Source organism: Adiantum capillus-veneris, chromosome 22 (assembly GCF_014529385.1).
Source record: "Adiantum capillus-veneris isolate H3 chromosome 22, ASM1452938v2, whole genome shotgun sequence".
Lineage (NCBI taxonomy): Eukaryota > Viridiplantae > Streptophyta > Polypodiopsida > Polypodiales > Pteridaceae > Adiantum > Adiantum capillus-veneris.
Window position 1 is genome coordinate 115346106 of NC_140952.1, and position 14845 is coordinate 115360950.

Sequence of the window (14845 nt, forward strand, 5' to 3'; positions counted from 1 at the left end):
TCGAACTTGAAACCACTTTGCAAAGCTCCGAAATGCATGTATTTATATATTTTTGTACATATGACTATGCATATAAACGCTACTTTGTACAGGCCAAAAGCGGTCTATCATCATTGCCCACCCTCTAGGTAGAGCATTTATGCTCAACCAAGAGACTATTTGCATCTAGATCCACATCCCTTGCAAAATATTTCTTCAGTCTATAACCATTTATTCTGTAGTGCAAACGTTCACCAGACAATTTTTCCAACTCATAGGTGCCATTAGAAGATACATGCTTCACTCTGTATGGACCCAACTATTTGTCCCTCAATTTCTTCTGACAAGTAAAATCCAAGCGAGAATCATACTTCATCACCAAATCTCCTTCTTTGATCTCTTTCTTTGGCAGCCTCTTACTCATTTTCTCCATCCTTGTCTCTGCTTGTTGAAGATAATAATCACTGGCTTTCTCTCTATTCATTCGCAGCAACTCTAGAGAAAGAATTCTTTCTTGCAGCTTGTCATTATGCTCACCTTGCATTCTGCACAAAAACTTCAAGGCATCCAACTGCACTTGTATGGGCATAAGGGCTTCCTTTCCATAAACAAGTTCATATGGTGTAAACTGTGTTGACACTCTATACGCAGTTCTATAAGCCCACAAACACTTTTCCAAGTCCAAGTCCCACTCTTTAGGATGCTCTCTAGCATACTTTGATAGCATCTTCACAATTTGACCATTGCAGCTCTCAACCAACCCATTGCATTGTGGATAGTAAGGAGAAGAATTCCTATGCTGAATTTTCAATTTCTCCATGAGAGCAACAACAAGTTTTCCCCTAAATCCTGGTCCACGATCAGAAATAATAACCCTAGGAGCTCCAAACCTGCAACACACCCGTTCATATAAAAAAGAGGCCACTCTTCCTACTGTTACATCTTTTACTGCTCTTGCCTCCACCCATTTTGTCAAATAGTCCACAGCCACAAGGATATACCTTTTACCATTGTTGGTCCTTGGCATTGGACCTATAGCATCTACTCCCCATTTTGCAAATGCATCAAAAGACATTATAGCTTTCTGAGGCTCAGCCAAAAGCTTTCGATTTGCAAACACTTGGCATTCATGGCATGACTTGCACCAAAAATAAGCATCTCTCATCATAGAGGGCCAACAGTAACCTGCTCTCAAAACACGAAAGACAACCTGATCCTTACCTTGATGGCCTGTTTCTTCATGGCAGTGCTCCAAAATCAAGCCTATCTCTTCTTTGTACGACACTTTCCTCAAAATGCTATCCTTGCCATAAAGCATGAGATCCTCACCTACCAATGTGTAGTTTCTTGCTTTTGCAACTATTCTCTTATGCCGAACCTTTGACATGCCCTCTGTACATTGCCATTTACCAAGAAATACTTCTACATCTTGCAATGATTCCCTTCCTCCATACAAGGCTTCCTTGACCTTTAAAGGAGCTACCAAGGCATCCAACTTGTCCCTAGCCAATTCATCAGCTTCTTTATTCTGCTCACGAGGAACATGCTTAAACTGTATCTTATCAAACTCATGCAAAAGCTTCTTGATGCCATAGAACCACTTCTTCAAATTGTCTCTCTTAACATTCCACAAACCAAGCAACTGATTCATGACTAGCAATGCATCCCCTTTTGCAATGACCCTCTTCAGTCCAAACTCAACACACTGCTTCAACCTAAGGAAAATCGTGAGATACTCGGCCTCATTGTTACTTTCAGCTTCATCAAGATTGTAAGCTCTAGAAAAGATTACATCGCCTTTTGGGTTCTTAATTACTACCCCACCACTTGCCTTTTGAAGAACTTTCCTGTATGCACCATCAAACATCATTGTATACGCATATGTAATATCTGCTTCCTCTTCATGATCATCCCTGTCAACCCTTGGGTAAGATGAAAGCTTGCCCCCCTTATGTACGACTATGTCTGCCAAGTGAGCTTTAACAGAATGATCCACTTTAAACTCAAACTCATACTCTTGAAGCTCCAAAGTCCACTTTAAGATGCGCTTGCTAGGCTTCAAATGTTGTACTACATCCGGCAAAAGATTCGATGTGGTGAGCACATAGAACTTTTGGGGCAACAAATAGGTTTTAAACCTTCGACAAGCAAGAACCAAGGCGAATACCCACTGTTCCATTTCCGTGTAGGAGAACTCGCTTACATTCTTCATCTTGCTCTCAAAATAAATTGGCTTGAAGTTCCTTCCTTGCTTTTGTCAGAGAATCGACCCAAAAGCTACTGACCCCACACTAATAGATACATAGAAAATCGACTGCAAGTCGGGAGGACTCACTGTTGGTAAAGCACACAATACCTCCTTGATGCCATCAAAAGCTTGTTGCATGTCTTCATTCCATTCAAACCCTTGAACTCTTTGACTCAATTTTTGGAGAGGATACACATACTGACATAGCATCCAAAAAAAACGTGACAAGTACCTGAGCTTATGCACAAATGATGCCAAATCCTTTGTATTGCTGGGCGGATCCATAACCAATAAAGCCTTAACTTTCTCTGGGTCAGCTTCTATTCCATTTTGGGAAACCACATGTCCTAGAAAATGGACTCTGGCATGAGAAAACTTAAACTTCTTTGGGTTGAGTTGCCCACCCTCTAGGTGAAGCCTTTCAAAACTCAAGCTCAGCTTCTCCAAATGTGTGACCCTTGAGCTATAACACCCAATGTCATCCATGAAAACACGAATGAACTTACCCAAGTAGGGACCAAACACTCTATTCATCCATCCTTGGAAGGTAGCATATGCATTAACCAGCCCAAAAGGCATTCTTTTGTAGGAAAAACAACCCCAAGGAGTAATGAAGGTCGTCTTCAATCGATCTTCAATCGCTATCAAGATCTGAAAGTAGCCACAAAATCCATCCATGATTGAGTAACGTTCATGACCTGCAACCTGATTGAGGATTTCATCTAGAAAGGGCAGTGGATAATGATTCCTTTTTGTGGCAGCATTCAAAGGTTTGAAGTCAACACATATCCTAAATCTTCCATTCTTCTTGGGCACAATAACAACTGGAAAGACCCATTCAGACGACTCCACTCGAAAGATGAAATCTGCTTCCAAAAGCTTCATCACCTCTTCATGAAGTGCCTTCTCATGAATGACCCCCAACCTCCTAAGCTTTTGAACCTTTGGCTTGGAACCTTCTTTTAGATTGATTCTATGCTCGACTCCTTTAGCTCCTTGCAACTCTGTATATTCAGTGGCGAATAGCTTTGGAAATTCCTTGAACATGTCTTCATGCTCCTTTTTTTCTTTTTCTGTCAAGTCCTCTCCTAGCATGCTCCTTACATTCACTTTGGCAAGCTCTACAATTGCTTTTGGACTATCCTTCTCCTCCTTGACCTTCACCTCATGCATCGATGCTTCCTTTTCAACACTTATCCCAAAAAGATCAGGACATAATTGCATCAAGCCTTCCTCTACACTTTCTTTTGATGATGTAGACGAAGCATCACTATCGTATGATGTGGTTTCCGTCGAATCCGTATCTTGCATCTCCACTAGGGGCTGTGTACGGCTCTCGTGTGTCTTCATGTTGTAGACAATGGTCCTTCCTTTCTCTTTGTCGGGGATGGTGATCAAGCCCGTGCCCCAATCCTACTTAGCACCAAGGGTTATAAGCCATGGCCTCCCTAAAATGATTGGATACGCATTCTCACCCGCTTGCATCACGTAGCAATCAACCAAGCACTCAATCCCCAAGACTTTTATCTTCACATCTTCAGCTATTCCAAGACACCTTGCCTTTTTGTGGTTGGCCATCCTCATACGGATCGAAGCATTCACTGACATCTTAACGCCTGCTTCCTTCATGATAGCCTTGGTCATGACACACACTTGGGCACCATCATCCACATATGCTTGCACTTCCGTCTTGTTTCCCAGCATAGCTTCAACTATTGGCACCATATCCACTGGGTGACCAACCCTCAAAGATGACACCATGCTTTGATGCTTTTCCTTCTTGGAAGGGAGCCGCGTACTCACACACTTGGTCCACTGCCTCCTCAATTTAGCTTTCAAAGCGACCAACTGACCAAAAGATATATTTGCCTTTTGATTTCGTATGTCATCGACAATATCATAGTCTTCAACACCTTGGCCAAGGAGGTAGTCCTTTGGACCAATTTTCCTTCTTCGCCGCCTCTTGCTACTTTCTGATTTGTCTTCTACCTTAGACTTTCCTTTCCTTGCTCTTGTTTCCCTCTCTTCTTCTGTCTCTTTCTTCCTATCATGCCTAGCTCTCTTATTGGCCAAAACATCCACATCTTGATGCTCAAGGGTAATGATGTTAATAGCCCTACCTTCTCCATTTGCAGGCAACGGTTGCAATTGTTGTTGCGATGGTGGTGCTTCTAGTGCCCGTTCTTGATGATTCTCTTCTATTCTTCCTTGACCACGTCCATATAGGGGGTATATCCCTCCCCTCTCTCTCTCTCTCTCTCTCTCTCTCTCTCTCTCTTGGTGGCTCAGGAAAATCAGGGGCGTAGTGACCCTCTTCATCACAATTGTAGCATCTTCCTTATAGCCTTCGTTCCCTACCTCTCCCAGCTGGCCGCTCTTCTCTTTGGTTCCTATTCATTATGTTAATTCTTAATTCTTGCAACTGGCCAACAAGATCATGCAAAACCCGGGCCGTAACGGGATTTGGACCTTGAACCACTCGCTCCACTCTATCATCCGTTATCACAGGGACCATTGGTTGCACCACAATTGGCTCAGCATGTGTCATGCATTGCTCCCACCTTCTCTTGATCTTCTTGCTCTTGGCCTCGGCAATTTCCACAGCTCTTTCAAATGTAGCAGGCTCCTCTTTATCGACCTTCTCCCTTACACTTGGATGGAGACAATCCATAAACTGACGTACTTTAAAGAAATCCCCTGGAGGTACTTGGGATGCCGCCTCTAATTGAACCCAAAGCCCTTTGAAGTGTTGCAAAAACTCTTTACAGTTAGCATGAACATCTTGCTGCAAACCTCTCAATTTTGTTGTTGCTTCTATGCGGTTAGTTTCTTTCCAAACCTGTCAAAAATTGCCAGATTCACCAGCTCTCATGTTTGCTTTTTTTCTTCCTCTAAACCTTCAAACCACTCCCGAGCTTCTCCTTTGAGCGCAAGAGGAAATACATGAAACTTGGCTTCGTCATTCACAATGTGCATACCAAGCGTATGCCACTCGAAGTCTGCAATCCAATCCTCCACATCCTCCTTCCTTGTAAACACTGGCCGACTATACGCCATCCGTTTGAAGTTGCTTCTCCCTTGCGTGAGTAATTCCACAAAATTTGAAGTCTTGCACCTCAACCAAACCACCACTTTTCTTCAATGAATCTCGAACTTCACAACAAAACCGCTCCACCTGGGTGCACAACCGGAAAATTTCTGCTCCCCAGCGGGATCACCAAAGGATGATGGAGCAAAAGATGTCGTGCGTACACTCACACACCTAGACAACTCAACACAACACAAGGAATTTACTTGAATTCCTCACCTCACTCACTACCAATCAAAAGCTCCCTAAAAAATCTACCGACAAGCTCAATTCAAACTCCAAACGCCTCAACCTACAAGCCCTTGCCTGCCCGCAGACACTACAAGGTGAGTCGAGGTGATCAACACTTGAAATCACACTTGATGGTGACCAAAATATACAAGAAAAACCATCAAAAACCCAAAAACTCTAGCCACAAAATGCCACTCTCAAACCATTGCAAAAACTTCACCAAACTCCACTCTGTTGGACTCTTTGGAATAGCGCCAACCCTAATGGCACCGATACAGGGTCACATAGTCTTGCAGAAAGCCGCACCTTCTTCCCTCAATTCCTTGCTACCACACATCCATGGAAACCTCAGAACTCCCATATACTCTCCCAAGTGCAAATCTGAAGAGAGAAAGCTCTCATTCACTCCTCCACACACTCGAAAACAGGACATGAACGCAACGGGACTGCACTAGACCACCTGTAGGAACCCTGCTCCCTCCCACACATAGAGGGGTGAAAGTGTTGATATTCCTCTTCAAAAGGCCTCCCTCAGTCTAGACCATCATGGAACCGTGAGTGATGTGGAAATTTGAAGCCATTTCACACCTTTTTTGACCATTTTTTGACCTTTTTTGGCCAAGTTTCGGTTAGTTTTGACCCCTGGCGGGCATTTTTTGTAGGAAAAACCCCAAACGGACTCCAAAATTCACCAAATTTCGCACCTTGATCCTCGATACCCAAACCACATTTCCACATCCCCACATTACATTTTTGACCACTTCTAGGGCTATGCACGTAGCATCGCAGATCAGGCGCCGCAAGTAGACATTTACCGTATGTGTCAAACTTCTCGAGCCGGATGAGAGTACCCACAGTTGTCACTTGCAGTATTTACATTCTAGAAAGCTCAAACACATTCTATAGAGCCAAAATAATCCGCCTAGAACCATATCCAAGGCCCCGATACCCTATCCAGGCATGTACATATGCTCGACTGCCGACACGCAAGCACGCATATTTACAATATGCACACATTGCACCTTTTTTCAAAATTGAAACCACTTTGCAAAGCTCCCAAATGCATGTATTTACATCTTTTGCACATATGACCATGCATATAAACGCTACTTTGTACATGTCAAAAGAGGTCTATCAACGTCCAACATTGTGAATATATGTCCGAACTGCTCCCAACAAAAGGTATTAATGGAAAAGAACACGTCATGCTGACAATAGTGCGCTTTAATTACGTCATGTTGGCAACATGGATCAAATGTAAAGCGATGTGATTGATCACCACAGAGAGGCCTAGGGAGTATCTTATGCAAACCTGTGAGACAGGGGTGAGGATGACGATGACATACTGCCCATTTAACAAGATCAAGCAGCACATGAGCCCTCCATTGCTTGCCACAGGAGGATAGAGAAGGTGGTCTTGGTAGTGGTGATGGAGACCCTAGCATGTAGGCAATGACCTAGCGATATAGCCATCAAGTTGTAAAGAGGGTGGCATCACAAGAACCTCCATCACAAAGGAGCGAGTGTCCATTCCATAAGCCGCTAGTTGCCAAAGATCCGGGATGTCCGTATCATACGTTGGTGCAGCCAAAGTTGGTCCGTGCTTGAAAATGATCTATGCCAAGAAAAGGCGGTAGGCAAGTGCAGTGCAGAAGGCTAGAGCAGGTACCGAGGTCCTGGGCAGCCAAAGGGCAGTGGGAGTATATGCCCAATGCAGCGTTTTAGGCTAAAAAAGCTCCAAGTTGGCCCAACTGGGATAGTAGATCAAGGTGTCCAAAATGCCAAAGCAGTGCTTTGGAATATAATGTTTGATGTGCCTAGAAGCCGATCCAGATGGCTTGTCAAACGGAGCCCTAGTCCTCGAGATAATGCAGTTCAAAGTTAGAAGGTATTGCAGATCCCCGATGGGCAGGGCAGCTGGGGACATGTGGCCTAGGCTGATTTTAGTGGATAGATGCGTAGAACTTGAATTATGGAGTGTGCCTGTATTCGCGGATTGCAGATCGGAGCTCTGGTTAGCAAGTTATGATCAGTTGAAGGTTTTCTAGGGGCCAGGTATGGGCCAAGTTGACCGTAGTGGGGGATGGGCCATCTGGCGTTTTTTTGGCCTCAACAAGGTTCAAGCATATAAATCAGGCCGTGTGGACTCAGCAAGAAGTCACGGTTTGTCGATCTCAGCCCCGAGCACCGAGTTACAGCCCGAAAAAAAGGCAGCATTCGGCGGTGAAAAGTTTGCAGATGATTTTCTTTATTATTTATGGCCTTGGATAGCGAGCTCACAAGAGTCGGAAGATGATGAGGTTTGCAGGGCCCGAGGCCCACTTAGTGAAGATCCAATGTGGCTTGGCGGTCCGAGATTTTGACCATCCGGCAAAATATGGGGGCCGAGAGAAGGAGGAAAAAAAAAGGGTTTTTTATATAATTTTTGGAGGGTTTTTATGGATCTTGAGGGCCATGAGGGCTAGTGAATGCCACGTGGGCTAGTAGTTAAACCCACATGCTCAAGGGGAACGCTACAACGTGCAATATATGAACCAAGGCGTGACTTCCACTTGAAGTATCTCATGAAATGAACTTTGGGAGCGTTGGCGATGGCGTAGCTCTCGCGGGCTCTATGCAGGTGGCCAGTTGGGTGTACAAGGTGGTGTTTTGGCCAGGAAGGGCGGCATAGGCGGTGGCGCGCCCGCATGGGGGACAGGTTGCCGGTGGCGGCGGTTGTTCACACTGATGATGTGGCAGGCACCTTGTGCGAGCCAATTCACACGCCGCAAGGCGTTTTTTAAAGACAAAGTGCAAAGGACCATTAGCGACATCGCTAGTGGTCCAATCCACAAGAAGGGAGGTGAGTCCCGCGGCAGTAGAGTGATCCAGAAAGAGAGAGGGAAAATTGGAGGAGGACCTCCATGTGGACTAAGCAAAGAGGAGTGGGCCATTCCGAAGCCGGCCAAGCAAGGTCAAAGGTAAGCAGGCCACCCAAAGGCCAGGACCAAAGAGAAGGAGAGGAGAGAGACATAGAGAAAGAGGGTTGGTGGGAGCCGGATAAAGGTGGTCAAGGGAGAAATCAAGGAGGTAGTGTGAGTTAGGCTCCCCAGAAGGGATAAAAAATGAAGAAAAAAGGAAAAAAAATCAAAAAATGCATAGGGGGCAATAGTGACATCGCTAATGCCCCCCCCCCCCCCCCAAAGTGCAAGAGAGGAAAATTTAGCAGATGGAGCAAGGTGGTGCCCCCTTCCCAAAGATACCAAATGAGGGTACCAAATGGACCAATAAGAGGGCAATTTTCAAAATTGAGGCCCCCCTATAAAAGTCAAATTTTAATCAAATTAGGGGATTTTTTTGTGCCTTTGAAGCCTGTAAAGCGGAGTTCTCTGGTAGATCAACCCCTTTGTGATTTTGGAAATGGCCATGGTGATGGCAGTGCAAGCTAGTGTACATGCCTTTTGAAGTGCAATCAAGCCACTGTTGCCCCATCTTGTTGTTCTTTCCCCTTCCCCCCTTCTCTCTCTCCTGCTTTCATGTTTCCCCTTGGTGCTGGTTGTGTGGAAGTGTGTACCTCCCCAAACCGACGGTGTTTTGTGTGAGAGACTGAGATTGAGTGGCTGTGAGTGTGTGTAAGGGTGGAGATAGAACATGGCAGTAGGTGTGCATTGTGTGGTGAATTTGTGGAGTGTGTGAGCAGTGGAAATTGAGCAGGCGGTGGTCTGCTAGTGTAAGGTGTGTTTTTGAAGGTGTTTTCCAAGGGAATAGGGGTGTTGTAGATACCCTCAGCTATAGAAAGGCCCTTGTGTTTGTGCCGTGTGTGTTCCCCCATTCCCCCTCTCCATCTTTTTTTGCCCCCACTGAGGAGCACACTGATTTCTCCCAGTTGATAGAAAAGAAGTGGTTTTTCGCATTCGAAGTCATGGTAGTAAGAAGCTATGGACTGATTTTCACAGGCGAGGAAGGGCTTGGCGAGTGGATGTCAGATTTTGAGATGTATATGCTATTGTTGCGTATGCCGAATGAGGATAGCAAGATGCAGACTTTTCCTTTGGTGATGCATGGTAAAGCTAAAGTATGGTATGAATCATTAGAAGGAGTCAAGGCAAGCATGGCCGACTCTACGTGCAGGGTTTCTTCACGACTTTTGCAAGGAGGCGTCGCCAGTAGAGATGGATGCAAAGCTGAAGGCTCTTAAGCAAGATGTAAGTGAAGAATTCAATCTGTTTTTGGGTCATTTTGTAGAGTTTTGGGTAGAACTAGTGACAACCATGCAATTGGCTAATGGAGACTACTTCAAGCTAGATAAGTTCATGGCGTGTCTGCACCCCAAAGTGAGAGAAAAGGTCGATTTTGAGAGCCCAGAGAATTACAATGGTACGGTAGTGATTGCCCGATCAAAGAGAAAAAAGATAAAGAAAAAGATAGAGCAGGGTGTGTCAGGCTACGAGACGATGACCCCTGTTCAACCTCAGGGTCCGAGGGAGGCTATGAATGAAGAAAATCATGGAAAACGAGGTGTAGTTGTTGTGCCACAAAATTGGGTACACACAGTGCAAGATTTGTCTGAGCAAATGCAAGAGTTGCGGCTAAGTGTCATGGATAGAGAATAGCCAAGAGGAGCAAGGGGCAGGGCAAGGCCGCTACCAAGTAGATGCTACAATTGTGGAGAAGAGGGGCATTATGCACGTGATTTTCCTCATCTACAAAGAGAGAGGGAGAAAAATTGTGCTTGATTTGAAGACCAAGGAGAGTAGTTCTCGTCCTATGGTAGTTAAAGATGAGGGTGGCACAACGAGCTACGAGTACGAGACAGTGACGAGCTATGATGAAGGCTATACTAGCACAGAGGAAGAGGAGAGCGAGGACGACATGCTGAAGATAGATGCAGACTTATTCGGAGTCACCATAGATGACTCCCCACCTAAAGAAGAAGGTATCTAACCTCAAGCTCATGGTTTAAGCATAGAGGAGGTTTCAAGCATGATAAATGAATATTTTTGACCAAGGGTGAAAAGGAGGGTTATATTCAACGGTGTGAGTCTTAACCAAACCTGTTTGCAATGGAGTACAAGCATTTGCATGGTGCAAAGGGGGTAGAGCACAAGATTGTGCTCAAGGATGGACATAGGCCTAAAGCACAAAAGCTGAGAAGACTAGGGGAAATCCAAAAGAAGGCCCTTTGGCAGGAGATCAATAAGTTGCTGGATGCAGGCATCATATATCCTATGAAAGAGTCAGAGTGGGTCTTGCCAGTGGTTATAACCCCTAAAAAGAATGGGAAATGGAGAGTGTGTGTCGACTACAAGCCACTGAATGCTGCGACCAAGAGGAATCACTATCCATTGCGGTTTCAAGGCGAGATCCTAAACCAAGTGGCTGGGCACGAGAGATACTCAATTATGGATGGCTTTTTGGGGTATTTTCAGGTAGGGATTGCACTCAAAGACCAGTTGAAGACCACGTTCATATCTCAATGGGGTTGTTTTGCTTACCGTAGGATGCCGTTCGGATTGGTGAATGCATATGCCACCTTCCAAGATTGGGTGAACAGGGTATTTGGTCCATATTTGGGCCGTTTTATCAGTGTCTTTATGGATGATATAGGCTGCTACAGTTCAAGATTGGAGCACCTATCGAAGCTGCAGTTATGCTTTCAAAGGCTTGATGAACAAGGAGGTGAGTTGAACCCCAAGAAGTGTAAGCTAGCATAGCCTCGAGCGCAGTTGTTGGGTCATGTGTTGTCGCAAAATGGTATAGAGGCTAATCCCGAGAAGGTGAAGGCATTGGTGTTGATGGAGCCGCCATCAAATGCTCAGGGTTTGGCTTCGTTTGTTCATAAGTTGAAGTATCTATCATGTTTCTTTTGGATGTTGTCCACAATATGTGCATCCTCTTCAAAAGAGGGCTCAGTAGGTGCATGGTTATGAATGGGATGGAGAATCTCAGGAAGCTTTTGATAGGGTCAGGGAGATTTTGTGTCAGTTGCCAGTGGTATGTCCTTGCAATCGAGAGGACTACTTTTATGTGTTTATGATAGTGGGCACAATTTCTATTGGAGTGGTTCTCCTGCAAAAGGTAGGGAGAAGCTATAAGCCGATATACTTCAAGAGCAGGGTAATTAGCCCAAGAGAGGCTACCTACACCGAGTCACAGCAATCGGTGATGGCTTTGGTCTTTGCTTGCAGGAAGTTCAAGGTGCATTTGATTGTGTGCAAGTTTTTTGTGTTGACAGCTAATAATTTATTGCCAGAGGTAGTGCTACATTTGAAGCCAGGAAGGAGGATTATGAAGAGGGTGTTGGAGCTACAAGAGTTCGAGTTCGAGTTCAAGGTAGATCACACGAGCCGGTCTCACTTAGCGGACATTCTTGTCAGCAAGGCCGTCGATTTTCCGGCCTATCCAAGGGTGGTGTGAGATGAAGCTAAGGAGGAGCCTGATTTGGACAATGCTTTTACAATGTGGTTCGACGGAGCGTATCGAAGGGTTGTGCAGAAAGCAAGAGGAGGTGTGGTGATTCACGACCCACATGACAAAGCTATATTTTTGAAGGCATATGATCTGGAGGATGTTCACACCAAGTACGAGGTGGAGTATCTTACTCTGCATCTGGGTTTAAAGAAGTGTATAGAGTTCGGCATTTCGAGGTTGGTGGTAGCATTGCTAGTCATCAAGAAACTGCTAGGCCAATGGTAGGTAAAGCGCATTTCATTGAAGCATTGGTTCTTTTCCATCAAGAAGATGTTAAAGTCTTTTGAAGAGGTCCAATTCAAGCATGTGAGAAGAGAGCAGAACCAAGAGGCGGATCAGTTAGCAAGTAGCAAAGTACAGGTGCATGTTGCAGGTTTATATGTGGCCCCGACCACTTATGCAGGTAGGGAGACTCTAAAAGAGATCAAAGGGTTTTTGGATATAGGGTAGTGTTCAGAGGGTTTGTCCAAGTTGCAGAAGAGAAGAGTGGTACAAAAATCCCGCAAATTCACACTGGTAGGTAAAGATCTCATGAAGGCTATGGGCGTGACGAAGTGCTAAGAAGGGTGCTGTATAAAGAAGAGATAGGAATGGTGCTGGAGCAATGCCACGAAGAAAGCGGACATCAGGGTAAGGACCAAGTTCTGTTTTGAGTGCTTAGAGCAGGCTTTTGGTGGCCTCCCATAGTGAAGGACGTACATTACTGGTGCAAGACGTGCCATGAGTGTCAGACTATAGGTGAAAGACAACTAATAGCGGAGTCACAAGGTGCCATCATCGCACAAAGTGCTTTTGAGAAGTGGGATCTGGATGCCATAGGTCCTCTTCCAAAGTCTACAAGCGGTAAGAAGTACGTGGTGGTAGCCATTTACTACCTTACAAGATGGGTCGAGGCCAAAGTTGTGAAGGAAGTAAATGCTAATGTGGTGGCTCAGTTTGTGTTCGATAACATCTGTTGCCGTTTTGGTGTTCCATGGGTGTTAGTTTTTTATAGGGGTTAAGGGTTTAGAAGCAAGCTCATGAGTGCATTAGTGGAAAAGCTAAAGATTTAGCATCGGTTTTCCTCGTCGTATCACCCCCAATGCAATGGTATAGTCAAGAGTGCTACTGGGCAAATTGTCAAGATGTTAATGAAGTACGTGTATAAGCAGGAAGCTGAGTAGGAAACAAATCTAGAGAAGTGTCTGTGGGCGTATAGAACGTCCTATAAAGTAGCTACAAATTTCACTCCATTCGAGCTGGTCTATGGTAAGGAGGCTGTATTGCCGGTGCATGTGCAGACAGGTTCTTTGAAGTGTATGTGGCGTGTCAATGCCACTCAACAAGGAGTTCCACAGGATTGGATGGCCAGTTTAGAAGCTTTGCAGATGGACAGAGAGGCAGCGGCAGACTACTATGTAAAGCAGATAGAGAAGCGGGTTGCCAAGTTCAATAAGAACCTACCAGACAAAAGGATAGAAGAAGGAGACCTAGTCATGAAGTACAAAAGCTACCTGGATTTCACCTTCTAGAAGAAATTCAAGAAGAAGTGGACAGGTCCGTATAAAGTGCAAAAGGCCTTTCCGCATGGGACCTATCAGTTGGTAAGAGCAAATGGCAAGCTTCTTAGGAACATGGTGAATGGTGTGCAGCTCAAGTTGTACTTTGAAGGAAATCTAGTGCCCGAGGTGTATCCGATAATAGTCAAAGGGGGTGGGCAACCCACCTAAAGCATGCAGTGTGCAAGAGAGAGAAGATGAAGCTTTTGTACATAGCTGGTACATAGGGTTACAGTTTTTGCAAGTGCTTTTAGTTGTGAGAGTGGTGTGTCTATTTTAAAGTTTTCTACATATGCTTTGGTCGAACATAAATGTTCGATGAGGGGGCTCGGCAAGGATGGTGCATCCAAAGTTGGTCCGTGCTGGAAAATGGTCGAGTCAAGCTACAAAAAAGCAAGGTGAAATATCGTGTTTCAATGAAACATCACAGGCTAAAGCTGCAAAGTACAGAGTGCACGTCATGCAGACATGCCATACAAAAGTATGGTGGAGAGCTGGCACTATGGTCTCTCCAAAAATTATAAGAAACAAAATCCGTGCCTTGCCCCGTAGAATTTATGTGTTGCACCAAGTAAACACATAGTCATGGGGTGCTAGATACAGATAACAAACCTCATATTGATATCGAGCTAGATTCGTGCTGGTGAAATTGAAACGTCCAACATTGTGAATAAATGTCCGAAGTGCTGCCAACAAAGGTATTGATGGAAAAGAACACACCATGCTGATAGCAGTGCACTTTAATTACGTCATGCTAGCAACATGGCTCAAATGTAAAGCGATGTGATTGATCACCACAGGGAGACCTAGGGAGTATCTTATGCAAACCTGACAGGGGTGAGGATGACGATGATATACTACCCATTCAACAAGATCAAGCAGCACATGAGCCCTCCATTGCTTGCCACAGGAGGATAGAGAAGGTGGTCTTGGTAGTGGTGATGGAGACCCTAGCATGTAGGCAAAGACCTAGCGATATAGCCATCAAGTTGTAAAGAGGGTGGCATCACAGGAACCTGCATCACAAAGGAGAGAGTGTCCATTCCATAAGCCGCTAGTTGCCAAAGATCCGAGATGTCCGTATCATACGTTGGTGTAGCCAAAGTCGGTCCGTGCTGGAAAATGGTCTATGCCAAGCAAAGGCGGTAGGCAAGTGCTATACAAAAGGCTAGAGCTGGTACCAAGGTCCTAGGCAGCCAAAGAGTAGTGGGAGTGTATGCCCAATGCATCTTTTTAGGCTAAAAAAACTCCAAGTTGGCCCAATTGGGATACCAGATCAAGGTGTCCAAAATGCAAAAGTAGTGCTCTTGA